Source organism: Peromyscus maniculatus, chromosome 5, assembly GCF_049852395.1.
Source record: "Peromyscus maniculatus bairdii isolate BWxNUB_F1_BW_parent chromosome 5, HU_Pman_BW_mat_3.1, whole genome shotgun sequence".
NCBI lineage: Eukaryota > Metazoa > Chordata > Mammalia > Rodentia > Cricetidae > Peromyscus > Peromyscus maniculatus.
This window is the reverse complement of record NC_134856.1, coordinates 100087881-100108398: the sequence shown is the minus strand read 5'-3', so window position 1 is coordinate 100108398 and position 20518 is coordinate 100087881. Positions and strand designations below refer to the sequence as shown.

Below are 20518 nucleotides of genomic sequence, written 5' to 3'. Positions count from 1 at the left end.
TCCCCTTCCCCTCCTTTCCCCAGGAGCCCCTCCGTGTCCTGAGAAGACGAAAACACCGCGGCACCGGAACCTCGACCAGGCGTTGGGAGGTGCTTGCGCCTCGCAGACGGAGAGAGCCACCATGAGGCCGCCGGGAGCCTATCCCACTGCCCTTGGTCCGCGCCGCCCGTAAAGCTTTTGTTCGCGCCGCCATGGCCTTTCCGGCCCCGCGGACAGGAAGTGCCCGCGGGCGCCCCGCCCCGCTCCCCCGTGCCCCGGAAGTGATCGGGGGCGGCTGCTGCAGAGCGGCCGGGAGGAGGGTGGGTCTCCCCAGAGCGGAGCGCAGGAGTCCTCCTCCTCCGCCGCCCAGGCCGCCGCCGCCCTCCCGACTCCCGCCGCGCTCCGCGCGGAACTCCGAGCGCAGTGCCGAGCGCGGTCCGATCGGCGCAGCCGAGGCCCGAGAGCCCGTGGGGCGAGCCGCTCGCGGGGCAGGTGAGCGCCCGCCGGCCGGGGAGGCCGGGCCGCGGCGGGGGTGTGTCCGACGGGCCAGGCCCACGGCCGCCGTGATTGCACGTCCCACCAGCCACCCGGGCTGGAACCTGTCTGCGCCCCGAGAGCTGGCGGCCTCCCCGGAAGGTCACCTGCATCACGCCGGTGGCTCCCAGGGCCGCGCCCGGGCGGTGCCGGCGACCTGGGGCCGCCGCATCCGCAGTCCCTGCGCCGCACTCCACCCCTGTCCTCCCTCGCTTTCAGTCCACTCCTTGCCGGTACAGAGCAGCTGCTTTTCACGCTTCTCCGCCAGGGTTTGGTGCCAGTTAAAGGGATGGCTTTTGGTCTTTAGACGCTCCGCGTCCGGCTGAATGCTCATGGGCTCTTGTTCAGGTTTAGCGTCTAGAAGAGGAAGGGAATGTGGGTATTGTGTGATGGGGGTGTCTTCCGCGCTTGGTTCCTGAAAGATGTCCAGGAGTGGAAGATAAGATTTGTGGGCTTTAGCTGGTGTATGTGTGCTTGAGTGGACGGGCGTGGCGGCTTGAGGTGGACTTAGGGAAAATTAAGGAATTAACTGGCCTTTGGAAACCAGAATGTCCAGACTTGTGAGAGCTCATCCAAGTGTCTTTGAGCTACTGTGAGAACTCTGGTGCCACGCCCTACCTGTCAAGCTGGAAAGCACCCAATCTACAGTGTGGGTTTGTGTGCTGGAAGAACCTTTTTTTCTATAAATTCTTTCCCTGTAAATAAATCACAGCTTTAATCACGTTCCCCAAATTGGGTAACAGATTCATTACTCACAATGTAGAAGGCATTCTTTTTGGCTTATGTTTGTTAATAGGTATAAGAGTGTCATTGGCTTATGTTTTTGTGTGTGTGTTTGTTGATACAATATTCTTGTGAATGACTCTTGAGACCCTTAAGATGTTTCTTACACCTTAACTTTTTTCAGAGTAGGAGCCATTTCATCTTCCCTTCTGTTTCCATATGAAGTGCTTGGAATTCCCCACATTTTTTCACTGAATGAATGACTGTGTAGTTGATCTCATAGTCACTTTCCAGAAGCAGTTGATTGTGCCTGGAGGTGTATGTAGCTTGATGACAGCAGTCCCCTACAAAGGATACTAGATTCAGTCTCTAGCAAGGCCCCGAACAATTTTGTTAGAGTAGTTTTGTTCCTTTGAGATTCTTGGAGTATAAAAATTTTGCTTTGTCTTTTTGTTCTCCAGAAGATCAAAGAACAACTCAGGAAGAATTTGCTTTTCACAACTCTGTTCTTCAAAAAGTTAAAACTATTTAGGGATTGTAATTAGATGATATAATAATTTATATTTTGTTGTTCAGTGTTTACTTCTAAAGTATATCCAGGGTTAGAAGGAGATTTCCTGGCAAAAGGCAGCAGGTGTATGCTTGGAGTTGATAACCATACCCAGTCTTAATCAAAAAGAAGTTAAGAGTTGATGCTGCTCAGAAGCATGCTGCAGAGGAAGATTGTCAGAGTGGCTCATTTTGAAGTCTTCCGACACCCTGATGTGACCTTGGCATCTTTTACCAGCCGGCACTTTCATGTTTTTGTTCTAAGATCCACATGCTTTTTTCCCTCTGCTGAGTGTGCAGTTGTGTGGAACATTTATTTTGAAGCAGTATTTCATTACAACACTTTTTCCCTAGGGTTTTCAGGGTGGGGGAGACTAATTATAGGAAAGAATCTTGCTCACCACTTTTAAGAGAATATCTTGGTCTATAGATGGTTGTATTATTCTCAGTTTAGGGATGTCCAAATAAGAACAAGCTGCTGATGTCTTCTTCTCCTAATATGTGGTGACTCTACATTGGCTATCTAAGCACTGTTTCTACAGAGCATAAATAAATGTACCAATATCATTTCTTATATGTGGGTCTACCAAACTAATAACCAAACTAATAAATAGGTTCTCGTGTTCTTTCATAAATGAATGACAAGGACACAGTCATTTTATAAATACTGGAATAAGAAACTGTGATGTTAACTAGGGAAGAGATTGGGGTCTTGAATTGGTAGGAGACAATATGTTTTATAAGACATTTTAATTCTTAGATAAAGGAGAGGGAAGCCTTTGGTTTCTTAACATTACTATATAGAAGTTCTGTTTCCCTTCTTTAATTCAACAGCCATCTTAGCGTTAGTAGTTCTCATATATTGATTGCCCTTCAAGCACTGTGGTAAGAGGATTGTGATGATACTAGTACTGCTTATATTGCACAATATCTCTGCAAGATAGGTAGACTTTCCCAATGCTAAGTGAAGTTATTTGGCCAGAGGCTCACAAGATAGTGTGTAGCAGAGCTCATATTTGAAAGTATAGTAACCATTTCTAAGAGCACTGAAAATTGCAGCTAATCCTAAAAGTCAAGGGAAAGGTGATTGTGACTGAGCTGAGCTCCCAGAAAGCAGATACTACTCTTAGTACTCTTAGCCATCAAGTATGGCCTGGAGTCACCAGTGACCCTAGCCAAGGAGCTTCAAGTGGGAACTGCTGGCATCTTTATCTCCAGGGTGCTTGCAAACACAGTGTACCCCTACATACAGTCTGTGTGTGCCAAGGTGGAAAGTGGTCAAACATTATTCTCACCGATGTCCTGGCAGAGTACTAGGAACTCAGCACGGGCACTTTGATGACTTTCTACTTTTGCAGCACCTGTTTGCCGTGGCCTTGTTTTGAAATCATGTTTGCTTCCTTGTTCTTTCTTCCACTAATGTAGGTGGGGTCCATGTAGGACAGTAAACGAATCTTTAAAAAAAGCAAACAAGAATTGTACAGACCTCTGTACGTGTATGTCTGATTGTTTTCCCCCTGTAAGTATGTACTTTAAAAAATACTGTTTTTTAATGGGCTTGGTCTGGAGAATGTGTCCATCCCTTGGTTTAAAAGATGGGAAGGAAGAGGCTATCAATCCAAATAGCAAAGCTCCTTTTCAAGCCCCCCCCCTCCCCCAAGAACAGTTATTCTTTGTTTCTTTTCTTAACTGTGAGACACCTTTCTTATTTTGTTACTGTGTTTAGAAAAATTTGCCTATCAGAGAGACAATGAAATTAAAGCTCTGTGAGTTTTTTTTTTTAACACTGCAGACATTTTAAAAGGGAATTTTCATCATTGATTTAATCATACATGAATGTGAAGGTTTATTTCCCCAAAAAATCAAGAAAGTAGTCTTTATAAGCCATTGAATAAATATTCTTAAATGAAAAGAACTTTGAAAAGCTGAAGGGAAAAGTACCAATAAATCATATAGAAAATTAAATATTATGATACTTTTCTAAAAACTCTGCACAGTGTCCTGTATTATATACAAAAGACAGAATACCAGACGTAATTTCCTTAACTCTGAGTTCCAATTCTTGTGTTTGATTCAGTTTTGAAACTGAGTGTCAGGGTTTCACAGTATAATTATGAACAGTCAAACACAAGATTATGAAATGATCTTGACTTCCAGGTGCAATGTGAAGGCAGATAAAAATCCCATTTGCACAAAGAATATGATGCTGGTCGTTTAAGCCACAAGATCGCTGTGTCTTTTTTTTAGCTATGGTGGTATTATTGAAAATGGAGGCTGCTCAGTGAGTTGGGAGTGCTTTACGGATAGCACCCTGTCTGGGTTTATTCTGATTACTGGGACTCCTGCTCACCATGGTTTGCCTCCTTGTAATCTTTTCTCATATTTAAAACAGCCATCATACCCTACTTGTTGAAATCCTCCTGTGGCTCCTTTTTGAACATTATCCTTAATATGGTATATAGAACCTTCCAGAAGTACTACTTACCTAACTCCCTCACTGGCCTCAACCCTTTGCAGGAGCACAGTTCCAACAGTGCTGTGATCTGAGAATCCCGATGTTTACTCAGGTGATCCCATTTTCCCTTCCTGGAGTTCTGGCCACTCTTCTTCCCAGTCTAGTAAACTGCAAGCCCTTCAGACTCAGGTTAGGTTACACCTTTCCCAAGAATTGTGTCTAGCTGGGCTTTTTTTTTTTTTTCTTTCTCTCTTCCTGGACCCATATCTTGAAAGAAAGAAAAATCTTCAAGGCTGGGCTAAATAGGAGTAGCTGGGCACTGTGGCCATTCCTATAATTCTCAGCTGAGGCAGGATGACTGAGTTGAAGTAGTTGGACTCCGCCTTAGGTTGAGGGGAGCCTTATGTGCTTCCGTGACTCTATGCCCGTCTGTACTGGAGGAAGCTTGTGGAGAATGCTTTTGTCAGCTTATTTCAAGTTTTGTTGTACTCTCCTGAGGACTGAGGTCCAGGGGGGTGCCATAGTTTTCTTTTGTATTTCTCTTATTATAAGTGAGTTGAACACTTTTTAATATGCCTAAGGACCATTTTATTATTGTTATTAGCCTGGTTTTCTACATGATTTTTTGGTATTTTTCCTTCATCTTTTCAATTTTTTAATTTTTTGTATTTAAGAACATTAGCTTTTAATTTTGTCATAAGCTAAATATTTAGTTCAGTCATCCTTTGGTGTTGCTAATGCTGTTTTTGTCATGAAAAGTTTTCTTTTGCTTAATCAGACATATTCATCTTAAACTTACTTAGTTTTAATCACAGAAAAGAAAGCTTTTCTGTGCCCTTAGGTTGTGGAGGAATTCATATTTTCATATAGTTTTATTTCTCATATTTAGTTCCACATGGGGCATATTTCTGTATATGGTGTGATAAATGAATCTAATTTACTATCTTCCAAATATTGATGGTAGTTGTCAAGTGCCATTTATGAAAACCAGTGTTTTGCTCGTTTACACATGCTCTATGAACTTACTCTGTTGGCTTCTCTGACCAGTGCTGTGCCTGTACCAACACTCTGGTCATAGAGGCTTCCATCACACTGAGGGAGCTCTAGTGTACTGTTTGACTGGGTACCCCCCCCCCCCCCCATTGCTGCAGCTCCTCCTCTGTGTTTCTATTGCTCTTCTAGTTTGGGTTTGTTTTTTCCCTAGTGAGTTTTAGCACCAATTTGCCTGACTGTTGCTATTCTTACTGGAATTGCATTAAATTTATGAATTGACTTAGGAGCAGTTGACTTCTTGATGATATTGAGACATTTTAACATTAACATAAAATGTCTTTATTTCCTAAAGTTTATTTTTGTCTTTAAGAACTGACATGTTTTTAATACAACTTTTGTATGTTTCTTCTAAGTTTAGTCATATTTTATCCTTTTAAGGTACATCTTCAAGCTGATTATTATTTATGCAGATAAATACTGTTGATTTCTGCTCATTTTCCTGATACCTTGCTAAGTTACTTTATACCATTTTCTCTTAGGCTACTGTTTTCTCTTAGCTTTCCGGATACTGTCACATCATCTGTAAATACAACTCTTCTTTGTGTTTATGTGTTTTTACTTGTCTAGTTACTTGAGCTGGTCTCTAGAACAATATTAAGTGGCTATACAGATGCATACATTGTGCCTGGATGTTAATTTAGTTATGGATACACATTTCAAAGACTGAAGTTATCTGCTGTCTCTTTAAGAGAGACTTAACTAGAGACAAATACATTGAGAGGCAGTCAAAGTTGGGAGCAGCAGACTACAATGATGAGCAATGTTAAGACTGCTTGGTGGTTTCCCAGTTCATGTATCAGTCCTGTTTTTTTCCAGCTTCTCTGTGGTGGTCTTCCAGATTTTACTGTTGTCTTCTCCCAGCCTCCTAAGCTAAAGCTGCCATAAATATAAAAATTGAAGGGATGTCCTATAGGATTTCTCAGTCTGAAGTGGTTTCTGAACTTTGCAGATGAATTCAGGTCACTTTGTCATGCTGTGGCTCTGGCTTGTATCATTGGTTCTCTAAGGCATATAGCAAAGCTCGTGTGTAATCCGATGAGTGTATCCAGGGATAACTGAGAGCACACAGCTATGGGGTGATTGTAGACAGGATTATCCAAGGGCCTGGATCATCTGGCTTTGAGGTTATACTTTCTTAAATTTATTTATGCAGGCCTAGTCCTCTTCGTAGAATGATGTGTTGATGTAAAATCAGGTGTTGGTCCAGAATCCTGCAGACATTTTGTTCATATAACAGTATACAACACATACAAGTGTTCAGTCTTCCAAGGCCCAAAGAGTGTGTTTATTTTACTGCTATGTAGTTCATATAGAAAATATATTTCGTATAGTCTTTTTTTTTAAAACAGGATCTCGTGTAGCTCAGATTGACCTGGAATTGCTATGTAGCTAAGGATAACCTTGAACTTCTGATCCTGCCACCACCTCACAAATACTGGGATTATATATAGACTTATACCAACCACTATGTCTCCTAAGAATAACTTTTTGTTGATGATGAGGATTGAACCTAGGACCTTGCATATGCTGAGCAGGTGCTCTTATCACTGAGGTACATCCCAGTTAGTACATAGATTCTTATAATTTCTGGATTATGTAGGTCCATGTGTGAATGCCCAGTCCATATCCCATTGTCTATTGTTTAAGTCTTTCCTAGGGGTGCTTGATGGTAGGCAGTTATTTTCTTGGACCTTAGGCTGCAGAGTTTGTCCCTAGATGTCCCTGCACTGGCCTGTTTATCCTTACAGTCTTAGTGCTATCAGTAATTTTCTCTGCATCTTGCTGCCTCACTGGCCTGGAATTTTGACTTGCTTGAGGGTTTGAGGAACTTGATACTTAGGAGAACCTCAGATCTCACTCTTGGGCACATGTTGCTGTTCTAGTAGTGTTTGCAGTAATTTTCTCTTATTTTTTTGTCTTCCTTTTCATTACCTTCTTTCCAGAGAGATATGTGTCCTTTCACTTTCTCTTCTCCTTTCTTCCCCCTGCTCCCCACCTTTTTCTGAAGGGGTAGGATGGCTCTTTTTTCAAGAACATCTGGCCTGGAACTTTTGATCCCCTGCCTCCATTATGCTAGGGTTGCAGGAATGTATCACCTCACTTGGCTCCACCCATCTTTTTGCTGAAGACATTCCATCAGTGAAAGAAAATCTCTGTCTTCTGAGGCTTTAGGTTTCTGGGACACCAGCCCTGATCACTTAGTGCTTAGATAATTGGTACCTTTCCTGCAGCCCTACTAGTCTCTCAGGTCTCTCTGATTCTCCTGTCTTTGTGCTACAATTAGGATAATTCTCTGTGCCCCTTACTTTATTTATTATTGTTTGCTACTTTTGTTGTTTGTTGTTTCCTTAGTCCCAAATAAATGAAAAAATGGCCTCTTCTTATTCTTGCTTTCAGTTCAGAAAATTTAGTCTTGTTGTTGTTGGGTTTTTGTTTTGTTTTTACTCTATGATTGTCTTCTTATAGTGGTTTGAAATTTGTATATTTATTGGTCATTTGCTTTGCTTTTCTGTGACTTGTTTTAATGTTGTTTGTCCTCTTTTTCTGCAGTGAAGGGGCTAATTCTTTTTTAAAAAACATTATTGAAATGTAATTCATCTACCATAAAATAAACTCATCTTTTTTTATTTAATTTCATAGTTCAGTGGGTTTTGGTCTAGTCAGAGAGCTGTGTTACCTTTACCACTACTAGAACACTTCCAGTGTCGCTTAAGAAGAAAGCCATGCCCATTTGCTAGAGCTGTCATAGTAGATTTATCCTGCTTTGGCTGCTGTACTTCATGTCTCTACAGATTTGCCTATTCTGGATGTTCTAGATTCCATAGATGGTCTTTCATATCTGACTGCTTTGATTAACAGAGTGTTTTTCAGGGCTCACCATGTCAGAGAATATATGAAAAGTTCATTTTTTTATGGTTGAATGATCTGTTGTGTGAATATACTGTGCTTTATGCATTCATTAGTTGATTGATATTTGAGTGCTTTTGCTTAGGGGTTTATGTGAGTGTCTTAACACTGAACTATATCTGCTGACTTACCCTTGACATTTTGAGGAATGGCCAAAGTATCCCCCAAGGTACTTGTTCCATTTGGTGAAGATATGGAAGAATTAGCAGTGTATTTTCAGTTTTATTCCATCTGTTATTTATTCCACTTGTTATTGTCCTTTTTTTTTTTTTTTTTTTTTTTTGTTGTTGTTGTTTCTAGCCATGGTAGTAGGTATAATTTTACATTCTTTCATCTGCTAGGGTAATTTAAGCAGTCCTGTGTATGAAGTAATCTGTATTTTGACATACCATGTCTTTTCTTCTTACATGTCTTTGTTTAAGATCAAATGCTGAGAAAGCTTTATTATAAGAATTATAGCTGGGCGGTGGTGGATCATGCCTTTAATCCCAGCACTTAGGAGGCAGAGGCAGGTGGATCTCTGTGAATTCAAGGCCAGCGTGGTCTACAGAGTGAGTTCCAGGACAGCCAAAGCTACACAGAGAAACCCTATCTTGGGGAGGAAAAAAAGCCTTTAACTGAGGGTGTGGCTCACTTACCTAGTGAACAAGAGGTCCTGGATTTGATTCCCCAGACCAGAAAATTCCCCCAGGGTTTTTAGTGGGTGGGAGAGATGGGTCAGTGGTTAAGAGCCTTGGATTCTTTTCCAGAGGACCTAGGTTTGATTTCCAGCACCTACATGGTGGCTCACAACTGTCTGTAACTCCAGTTCCAATGGAGCTGGTGCCTTCTTCTGGCCCCTGTAATGCACTGCATACATGTAGTGCACAGACATACATGCAAGGATAAAATATAAAATAAAATATGTACACATAAAATAATACAAGAATTATCATGTGACTTTTTTGAACTTCTAAGTAAATTTCCTTTTTAGTTCACTAACAAGATTTATGTTTTACATTAGCACTTTTGATGAGTTTCATACTATTAAAATTACATATATATCTATATCTATATCTACATATATATATATATATATATATATATATATATATATATGTTTAATGTGTACATGTCTGTATCTGTGTATCTGCTGTGTATATGTGAGTGCCCAAGGAGGCCAAAGAGGGTGTTGGATCCCCCTGAAGCTTGAGGTACGTACAGGTAGTTATGAACTGCCTGACATGGGTGTTGGGAACTGAACTTTGGTTCTTTGGGAAAGCAGCAGATGCTCTTAACTGCTGAGCCATCATCTCTTTAGTGCCACTGTTAAAACTTTAAATTGTTGAAATGCATCATTAGAATTTGTGGAGTAGCAAGTAGCAAGAAAAATGAGGTGGAGGAGTCAAGAGTATTCATAGGGAATACTGGCTGGGTCTCATAAGTGAATAGTGTAGTATTGACTACAACACTGCAGAGCTCAAATTCGGATAAAGAGTAACCGAAAATGGTAGTAACATGTTATATACATCTTAGTATGTAATATGATTAAATATTTAACCATGAAACTTAAGCAGTTTTGTATATATGATATTATTTGGCTTTTTTCTTTTTGAGATAGGACCTTTCTCTGTACTACTGGAATTGTGTGATTGTGCCGCTATGCCTGTTCTATCTATAGCTCCTGTTTGTTCCATATAAAGATCCAGTGAGGGCTAATGATATGGTTCAGTGAGTAAAGATGCTTGCTACCAGGTCTGACAATCTTAGTTTCATCCATAGAACCCACATGTTGAAAGGAGAGGATCAATTTCCACAAGTTGTCCTTTGACCTCCACCCACTCAGTGGCATACTTGCATCCATGCTCATACGTCACACACATAAATAAATAGATAGATAGATAGATAGATAGATAGATAGATAGATAGATAGATAGATAATGACAAATTTAATAGAGATCAAATGAGAAGCTGGGTGTGGTCCCACGTTTATAACCTAAGCACTCAAGATGCTGAGACAAGAGGACTGAAAGTCTTTTGGAAGCCAGCCTGAACTACACAGTGAGCCTCTGTCTCCAAAGACTAAACAGTAAAACTAATATAAATTGAACAAATGAGAGTTCCATTTGGAATGTTTGATTTTGAAGCTATTCACACCTACAGAAAAGTTAGAAGAACAGTATGTTGGATACGTACAAACCCCAACCTGTATTCACCATCTATGGATTATCATTTTTTCAATGTATTTGTTCATCCATCGACCCATTCAGTTTGGTGCTAGGGATTAAACCAGGGCCTCATGCATCTGCTGGGTGCACTACTGATGAGCTACATGCCAGCCCTGATTTTTATCTTGCTACCTTTGCTTTTCTTTCAGAAGTTAAGGGATTCTTGTTTATTTGTTGATTAATTCATCGTTTAGCTCTTTCAGAGTAAATGGAGAACTTAGTCTCTCTGCTCTTTTACTTGCATCTTTTGAGCATAAAGACAGGCTTCTACATAACTACCATATTCTAAAGCCTAAGACAGTAATATTTCTGTAATACTGTCTAGTATTTGGTTCAAATTAATATTTCTCAGTTGTCTCTTAATGTTCTGAATAGCTGTTTTTTCCTTGCCTTAGGATCCAGTTAGGGTTTATGATTTCTCTTTCCCAGTTATGTCTGTAGTTCCTTATCTTTTTGAATGAACCAACCCATGAACCTTTATGAGATATAATTTATGTAACATTTATCCACTTAAGGTTTATGTCATTTTTAATAACTCCTGAATTGTGTAACCATTGCCATAACATAATATTAAAACTAAGTTTTCAGACTTTGATAAGATTCTCTTTTATGCATATGTGTATGTACTTGGTGTGTGTGTGAGGCCATCAGGTGTCATCCTCAGGAACTGCTCTGATGTACTGTCTCTCATTGGCCTGGGAGCCCCAGTGATCCTCCTATCTCCATCTTTGTAGCACTGGAATTACAGGCGTCCACCATCATGCCTGGCATTTGTACACTCTTCGATCAGACTTGGTCCTCATATTTGCTTTACCAACCAAGGCTCCCCCACCCCTAGCCCAACTCTTAATAACATTCTGTAGGCCCGAGTTAGCCCCTATTTCTACTCCCCAGTACTAGGCAACTACTATTTTATATCCTTTTCTAGGAATTTTCCCAATGCCCTTTCTGGACAGAACATAAATATTGAATCATATAATATGTGGATTTTGTGCTGGGTTTTTTTTTTTTAACATCGTGTGTTTTTTATGGCTTGTTCGTTTTGTAACATGTACTAGTAGTTTTTCCATTTTTATTGATGAGTTTACTTCATTCTATAGATATATTACATTTTGCTTATCTGTTCATTGGTTTGTGGTATCTGGATTAGTTCTATGGATTTTGGTGGTTTTTTTAATTGTTAAATAATCTTGCTGTGAATGTTCATGTAAAAGTCTTTATATGAACATGTTTTCTTTCTCTTGGTATATACCCAGGGGTATAATTGCTGGGTTGTGTGGTACATTTATTCTTAACTTTTTATGAAACTGCCAAGCTGTCTTCTAAATTGGCAACATACTATTTTTTTTTTTTCATTCCCATTACCCACTTTTGAGGGCTCCTGTTTGAGGGCTCAGCCATAAAAACATATTTACCAGCCATTGTTATGTTGTTTTTATTGTCATTTTGTGTTATATAGCCATTTTAGTGGATATAAAATGATATCTCATGGTGGTGAATTCTGTTTATATAGTTGTTTTTGTCTCCACCTCCCAGGTGCTGGGATTACATGTGTTCATGACTGCTTTGATGGTACTGCAGGTTGAACCCAGGACTTTGTGCTTGCTAGGCATGCCCTCTTCAGACTGAGCTATGTCCCTAGTCTTCCTCGGGATTTAATGTACGTGTCTCTAATGACCATGGTGTCAAGCATCTCTGTATGTCCTTAGAGGCCATTCATATATCTTCTCTAGTGAAATGAGTAATGAAATCTTCTTCCCTATTCCTTTTTAAATTGGGTTGATACCGTATTATTATGGAGTTGTGTGATATATCTATATCTATATATTTATATGTATATATATATATATATATACATATACATACATGTTAGCTTTTCCTTAGATATGTGTCATCAGTAAATGATTTAGTTGATGAGTGCTGGTATTCTGTAATGATGTTAACCATGAGTGATGTATAATGCTTTCTCATTTGCTATAAAGCTGTTTTTTGAGGGTTGGAATAAAAAAAAATGAACTTTGCTTAATTTCTCTGCATGTTTATTCTTGAGCCACATACATAGCTCTTGATTCAGTTTTGTTGTGGTGGAGTGAGGAGATAGTTAATTTCCCTGTATAAAAAGAAGAGATGATACACAGACAAATCATATGTGTGCTTGTCTTGTGGTGTTATATATTCTATAGTGACTAGAAGGTTAGTTAATTATGAAGTATTTAAAAGCAAAAACATGTTTCTTACCTGATTAATTTGACTCTGATCAGACTTTGTGAGTAGCACTTTTTCCAAATCCTATTGAGGTGGGAAACAATGAAATAACTTGATAATGGCCCAACCTGGCTTCTCCTAACCATTCTTTTATCTGTTTTCTTTAGCTCTCTGAAGGCTTATATCCAACTGTTTTGGAGTCCCTGCATTCCTACAGATTTCTGAAATCAATCTTTTATAATTAGTTTGCTACCCTTTCACATTCACTGAAGTGGGGTTCTCAAGCTGTGTCAATGTCCATATGTTACATGATTCATCTTTGAAGTGATTTTTTTAAAAAGTAAGGCGTTCCCAGTTTGTTTTCATGACTGGGTGTGTGATAGATATAGTGACAATCATGAGGACTGTTGATGTAGCTGATTTTCCTGCTCAAAACCAGAATTTTTTTTTTCTCACTTGAAGTGTTTTTTGTTTTTATTTTAATCTAAATCCTGAATCAGTAATACAACTAGTTGTTCATATAATTGAGCAAGTAACTTTGGATTCTATGTGGATTTTGCATTTTTTCCATATACTGCCTTTCAAGAATTGTTTTCAGCATGTAAAGGGGGAGGGATTTAAAAGGTCATCTAGTGTATTTCTCCACTTGCTGGAGAAGCATCTTAGTGTTTAACTGCCATGGGTTCTCTAACAAAAGATAGTTGTTAGAAAGAAAACAGTGAGTTTCTTAGTGCATGTGACACACAGAGGAAAGCTCAATGAAGAGTATACAGAGTAATGGCTAAAGAGCGTCTTCAACAGAGAATGATGTATTTGTGGAGAAAGAGAGGACTCCCCAAAAGCAGACAAACAAGCAGAAAGGGACAAGAAACTGGGAAGATGTGTGCATGGGAAAAAACTAATGCAGTGAGATGTATGGATGGATTGTGGTGTTGTTGTCCAGAACCCACTGCAATGAGGGTTTATCCTGTCTCTTGGCAGAAAAGAGGTGGATAGAAAGCTGGCACTTACTTTCTATCTCTTGATTGCCTTCAGGTTTTTGTTTTTTTTGTTTTTTTGTTTTGTTTGTTTGTTTGTTTGCTTTAAAGTCAGAGACATGTTTTCTGTTGTGTAGCTAGAGTTTTCCTGGTCCTGCCTGGCCTACAGTCAGGACAAATTTCTCTCACCCGCCAGTCCCGCAGCTGCTCAGACCCAACCAAGTAAACACAAAGAGACTTATATTACTTAAACTGTTTGACCTAATGGCTCAGGCTTCTTGCTAGCTGTTCTTATATCTTAAATTAACCCATTTCTGTTCATCTATAAGTTGCCATGTGGCTGGTGGCTTACCGGTATCTTAACATCTTCTCATGGCGGCAGCTGGCAGCATCTCTGTGACTCAGCCTTCCACTTCCCAGAATTCTCCTCTCTCCTTGTCCCACCTATACTTCCTGCCTGGCTACTGGCTAAACAGTGTTTTATTTATTAACCAATCAGAGCAACACATTTAACATACAGAACATCCCACAGCACTTCCCCTATTCTTTTTTCTTTTTTCTTTTTTTTTTTTTATTTTTAAAGGAAGGTTTTAACTTTCACATAGTAAAATTACAGATAACAAAACAATTTGGAAAACTCTAGCTACACTGTTGTTTCTCCCCCCTCACCTTTAACACGTGCGTGCGTGCGCACGCGCACACAATTATCCACCCACTAGCCATTGTTAAACACTTGTAGTGGTGCTGTGGAATATGTTTCATTGGGTGCTGTTTGCATTTAAAAATATGTTCCTGTAGGGAACATTATCTTGAGGCTTCTCTTAGTTCTTTGTTTGACTTTCTGGATTCTGCACTTGAGGACTTGTTAAACTACATCGGCTAACAGACTGGGAAGTAGCCATTTACAGTGTTGTGTACCTTACTCAAGCTGGTAGTTATAAAACTGGTGCTTCCCATGTGATCCACCAGTTCATCTCTTCAGTTTGTCACCATCCTACTTTTAAAAGATATCGTAGTTAACATTCACTTATTCAAGCTTAAGTTTTAGAGATCAACTATGAATCCCTAGAATCTGCAGATTACCTTCTGGGACCAGGCCCTAACCTAGGCAGTTTCAGTGTTTCCATGTACTCATCCAAACACACACCATGTAGCAGAAAATCACCCAAGTTTAAGACTGTATCTTTAAGAATTAAGTAGTCTGCCTGCCTGCCTGCCTGCCTCCTTCCTTCCCTCCCTCCCTCCCTCCCTCCTTCTCTCTCTCTTTCTTTTTCCTTCCTTCCTTCCTTCCTTCTTTCTTTCTTTCTTTCTTTCTTTCTTTCTTTCTTTCTTTCTTTCTTTCTTTCTTTCTTTCTTTCTTCTTTTTTTCTTTCAATAAAAAAATATTTTTCGCCGGGCGGTGGTGGCGCACGCCTTTAATCCCAGCACTCGGGAGGCAGAGCCAGGAGGATCTCTGTGAGTTCGAGGCCAGCCTGGTCTCCAAAGCGAGTTCCAGGAAAGGTGCAAAGCTGCACAGAGAAACCCTGTCTCGAAAAACCAAAAAAAAAAAAAAAAAAAAAAAATATTTTTCAGCATCCAAAGTACAAATGCCAGGGCCACAGTGTTACAGGTTGTTATACATTTGATGCTCAGGAAAATCATTAGGCCACAGTACCTCACAAGAATTTGCCTGCTAGGTAATTTCCAAGTGATTTTTAGGAGTAAAAGAAAACTACTGAATGCAGGCAGGCACATAGGCAGTAGTATTCAGTAAGGGACATGTATGAAAGGGAGGCAAAAGACTGAAAGGCTGTAAAACACTAGTAGAAGAATTCAGAATTTCATATTCTAGCATCAGTGAATCCAGGGGAAAGTGCCTTGAATGTATTTATAACCCATAAGAACAGGATTATGCTTGAGATGGCTAATCTTGATTGTCAGTTTAACACACCTGCTGGAACCCCCCCCCCATGTTGAAGAATTGCCTTCTTGAAATTGGCCTATGGGCATGTCTGCTTAGGAAAGGTATCTATCACCCACTGTGGGCTGTACCCTGGGCTGTATAAGAAATGTAGCTGAACATGAGCCTGGGAGGAAGCCAGTATGCAGTGTCTCTGCTTCATTTCCTGTCCTACAGTTTCTGTCTTGAGTTCCTGCCTAATTTCCCTTGATAAAGGTCTATGATCTGCAAGTATAAGATAAAATAAACCCTTTCCTACCCTCAGTTGCTTTTGAGCAGAGTATAATACTTCAGCAACAGAAAGCAAACTGGAACAAAAGATCATCATTTTGATCATTGGCCATCAGGGATTTTGTTTTGTTTTGTTTTTCAAGACAGGGTTTCTCCATGTAGTTTTGGTGCTTGTCCTTGGACCAGACTGGCCTTGAACTCACAGAGATCTGCCTGGCTCTGCCTCCTGAATGCTGGGATTAAAGGTGTGTGCCACCGCCGCCCAGCCAGAATTTTTTAAGGAACTTTGCTGTTAAATTGAAGAATTTGTGAGACAGATGAAATTCTGAGTTCAGAATCTCTATTGCCTACCATCATTGTGCTATTGATAGTGGCATAATTATAGGTGATGTGTATATTTCAAGAAAGTCGAAAAAAGGACATTGAAATTTTTCACCATAAAAATACTGTAAATGAGATTAATTTCTGTTTAATCTGGCATAACATTATGCAGTATATATAAGTACCAAAATACCCCATTTAAATGTACAGGTTTTATGTTTTTTTGTGTAGCAGCTTAAATGGTTTTTATATGCAACCCAAAACTTTCTTGCTTGAGTACTGCTTGTAGCAGCTAAGTAGTCTGTGGTTGAGAAAGTCTCACAACTCTTGAATTTTGGTATGTGTTAAGTTAAGAGGACAATAGATTGCAGGTATTTACTCATTGATGATCATTTTGAGGGGTAATTTCTCATTTCTAGAGCCATAGTTTAATTTCTAAGGCTTTTCTCAGCTTAACTTCATCTTGTAGCACACACTGGCCAGTTCTTCTTCCACCATTGATAAGGAGGTAAAGGGCACTGTTCTTCATTGAAACTGTTAGATTTTTCACGTGAGAATGTTTGTTTACCTTCAGGCTCACAGTCAAAAGGATAACTTTCTGTTTCCAGAAGAACATTATTCCATCTTCATCTCATTTCCTCTTGGGTTGCTTACTACTTTGTTATGAATTGTGAGCTAGAACACTGTACTTTATGGCTTTGAGCACCATATAATTTTGTTACATCTTTAACTTTTAATACAAATACTAACAATTTGTTTTTTAACCAATTTTTTTTGTTGTTTAAAGCCTCAGAATTAATCTTTGTCAAAGTATTACTGCCATTAAGATTGTAAAACAGTGAAGTTATCCCTGCTTTTAGTGAGATTTTAATAACTTCTTTTAAAATTTCTTACCTTATGCATTATTAGAACGCATGGCATCACATGAAAAGTTTGTACAAAATGTAAGAGACCCATATGCTGCTCATAAATTACTTACTGCTGTTTTATTTTATTAATAAATGAAGTCTATGGGCTGGAGAGATGGCTCAGCGGTTAAGAGCACAGGCAGTTCTTCCAAAGGTCCTGAGTTCAATTCCCAGCAACCACATGGTGGCTCCCAACCATCTGTAATGAGATCTGGCGCCCTCTTCTGGCATGCAGGCAGATCAATGTATACATAATAAATAAATATTTTTTTTAAAAAAAGATGTGGCTGGAGAGATGGCTCAGAGGTTAAGAGCACTGACTGCTCTTCCAGAGGTCCTGAGTTCAATTCCCAGCAACCACATGGTGGCTCACAACCATCTGTAATGAGATCTGGTGCCCTCTTCTGGCCTGCAAGGACACATGCAGACAGAACACTGTTTGTATAATAAATAAATAAATAAATCTTTAAAAAAAAAAGATGTGTTACATTTGTTAATAAATAAATAAAGTCTAATGTAACCAAACCTTTGATGAATGTAAAGTACCTTTTGGTTAGAAATATTATTACAATCATAACCGTAACTTTTAACATCATTAGGATTTAGAACTGAACACACACACACAATGCTGTTGCTTATTGTCTCAGTTAGAGTTTCTATTGCTGTGAAGAGACATTATGACCATGGCAACTCTTATAAAGGAGAACATTTAATTGGGGTGGCTTACGGTTCAGAGGGTTAGTTCATTATCATCATGGCAGGACATGGCAGTGTGCAGGCAGACATAGTGCTACAGAAGGAGCAGAGAGTCTTACATCTTGATCAGCAGGCAACAGGAAGTGAACTGAACTAAGCGTAGCTTGAGCATAGGCAACCTCAAAGCTCACCCCCTCCAACAGGGCCATACCTACTTCAGCAAAGTCACACCTCCTAATAGTGCCACTCCTTGTGAGCTTATGGGAGCCAGTTACAGTCAAACTACCATACTTACATTACAATTATTAGGCCAAGGGTAAATAACAGGTTTCTTTTTTGGCCTTTTTTGTCATATTAGTCAACAAAGCCCATTTTTTTGACTTTGTTAAGGTGTGGGATATGAAAGAGGTTCAGAAACGACGTTTCCTTTTTAAGCTGGTTATATGAACATAGGTTGAGATGAAAGTAGTTATTAAGGGGTTTTCTTCATACCCAAAACTGGGATGAATTGAAAGTTATTGCTTCATAAGTGAAATAGAAAGAGAAAAATGACAGCAACTGGGGGTTTTGTTTGTTTGTTTGGTTTGTTTTAAGACTCTATTGGTTGTTCTTTAACATTTGGAGGAGCTAATGTATACATCTGTTATGTGTAGAGTGTAAAATCTCAAAGCAGCAGCCTGTGGTGGAGGAAACAATGTGTGGCACCACAATACAAGTCATGTTTAGTGAACAAAACAAAAACAGGCCTAGACTTTCAACCCTGCATTCTTCACTTCTATTCTTCAGTATGTTCTTGGGTGTGCGGAGCCTTAGTATTTTCACATTTTCAAACTAACTGACCAGTTTCCACACGGAGTCGATAGATAAATTGGGGGAGGCATGTCATTTCTGCAGTCTGAGTGTTTGTCTTAGTTACTTGTTTCGTTGCTGTGATAAAGTAAGTACCCTGACAAAGCCAGTATAAGGAAGGGAGGGTTCCTTTGGGTTCCCCCTTCAAGAGCACCAGTTCATCATGGAAAGGAGGAGCACGAGGCAGCCGGTCACATTGCAGCACAGTCAGGAAGCAGAGGAAGAAGAATGCTTGTGCTCAGCTCAAACTCTTTTTATTTAAGAGAGTTTTGTAATTTTATTTACCACCCTCAGTAAAGGTGGGCCTTCCCACCGCAATCAACCAAATCTAGGTTGTTGTCCCTCACAACATGCCCAGAGGGCAATCTATTCTACATAATATCTCACCTGTATGCCTAGAGATTATCAAATTGGAGATGTTAACCATCACTATGTTCTAATCCATAAACACAATCTAAATTATTTAGGTTTCTTAGCAATGTTTTCTAGTTTTCCAGCAAAGTTGTTTGTGGTAGCTGTGCTCTAAGATGTCCGCCAAATGTCTTTGCTTCTTTATATTCAACCCTTTGTGTGATTTTTTTCACAATAAATAATGGCAAACCTGCAGAGCCAAAAGACTATTTTGAGAAATAATATTACCATGTGACTTCAAAGGCTTTTAAAAGCTTTGCCTTCTTAGATAACCCAGTCTAAAAGAAGTGAATTATCACATTATGATGACCTTAAAGTAGCCCAGTGGAGAGGCCCAAGTGGCAAGGAACTGAGGTCTCCTGCCAACAACCACATGAGTGAAACATCTTAAAAACAGATTGTCCTGGCATAACAACATCCTTAAGAGTAACTCCTGTTGATACAGTGGTGTGAATTGTATCAGGAGATTGAGAAAGGTGGCTGGATCTGAGGTGTGATCCATAGGACTGGGGATGACTGTACACATGAAGAGTTAAAAGGAACAGCAAGAGTAACTTCATGTTTGTGGTGTGGGTATCTCACCATAACTGAATGATAATGCCATCCACTGAAATTTGGAATCTAGGAGAAAGATCAGGTTGTTTTAATGAGTTCAAGCATATGACTATCCCACGGTAGCAGTTGGAAACAGGTGGGTTCCATCACCTCAAGTCTTTAACTGTTAAGATTGTATTAACAGTTTTGAGGCAAGATACATAATTCCTTGTGTAGTCTTATGAGTCTTAATTTACACCTGTCTGGTTCCTGCTTTATGAAACATTTTTATGAATACTATAAAATATTAGGAGACAGTAGGTATTCATCCTCAGAAGTTAGCTTCATTTCCTTTCAAAATAAGCAGCGGTATCAGTATGGATTGAGACCTCTAAAGATTTCTTTTGACTTAGGAGACAGTTACTTCTAGGAGAACATTTCTGTCACCTCTGCCCTTATGGGTCTTGCCCTGTCAGTGTTCTTTGTAATGACTCAACTGTGAAGATTAGTTTTGTACTTGTTAGAGTCTAGTTGGTTATCTCTGATTAAAGAGTTCTTTAGGTGTCTGCGGCTATTCCAATGTATTTCCTAAAACTAAAACTTGTATTGGTATAGTTTGGGGATTTCTCTAGCTCCATATTTTAATTCCAGTTAAGACATGCATGTTTATGTATCCCCAACATTCATATACTGAACTCCTAACTTCCAAGATAATAGGTTTAGAAGATGGAGCTTTGAGGTGATGAGGTCGTGAAGGTAGAACCCACAAGAAGGGATTTGTATGGCCCTAGAGAAATCCTTCACTCCTCATACCATGGGAAATTATGATGAGGAGAGAGCTGTCTGTGAACCAGACTCCAAATATTCTGGCACTGTAACACGAATCTTAAAAGGTTTTATTAAATAAAAAACATGGGAGCCAGACACTGAGGTAAATGCTGAAATATCAGAGAAGCAGAACAAACCACAGCTGACCTCACCAACTTCTCAGCCAATCCTGTTTCCTCACACTGGAAGCCTCTGAGTCCTCATCCGAATGG

The 20518-nt window shown here is 39.6% G+C and overlaps 1 protein-coding gene across 1 annotated transcript in view; it reads left to right on the top strand.

Moving 5' to 3' along the window:
* Window positions 1-245: 245 nt before the first annotated feature.
* The window catches only part of Rala (RAS like proto-oncogene A), a 72976-nt gene continuing 52703 nt past the window's right edge, over window positions 246-20518 (top strand). Inside the window, exon 1 of the mRNA XM_006980139.4 lies at window positions 246-471. The gene's annotated coding sequence lies outside the window, so the exon portion shown is untranslated. The remainder of the gene's footprint in view (window positions 472-20518) is intronic.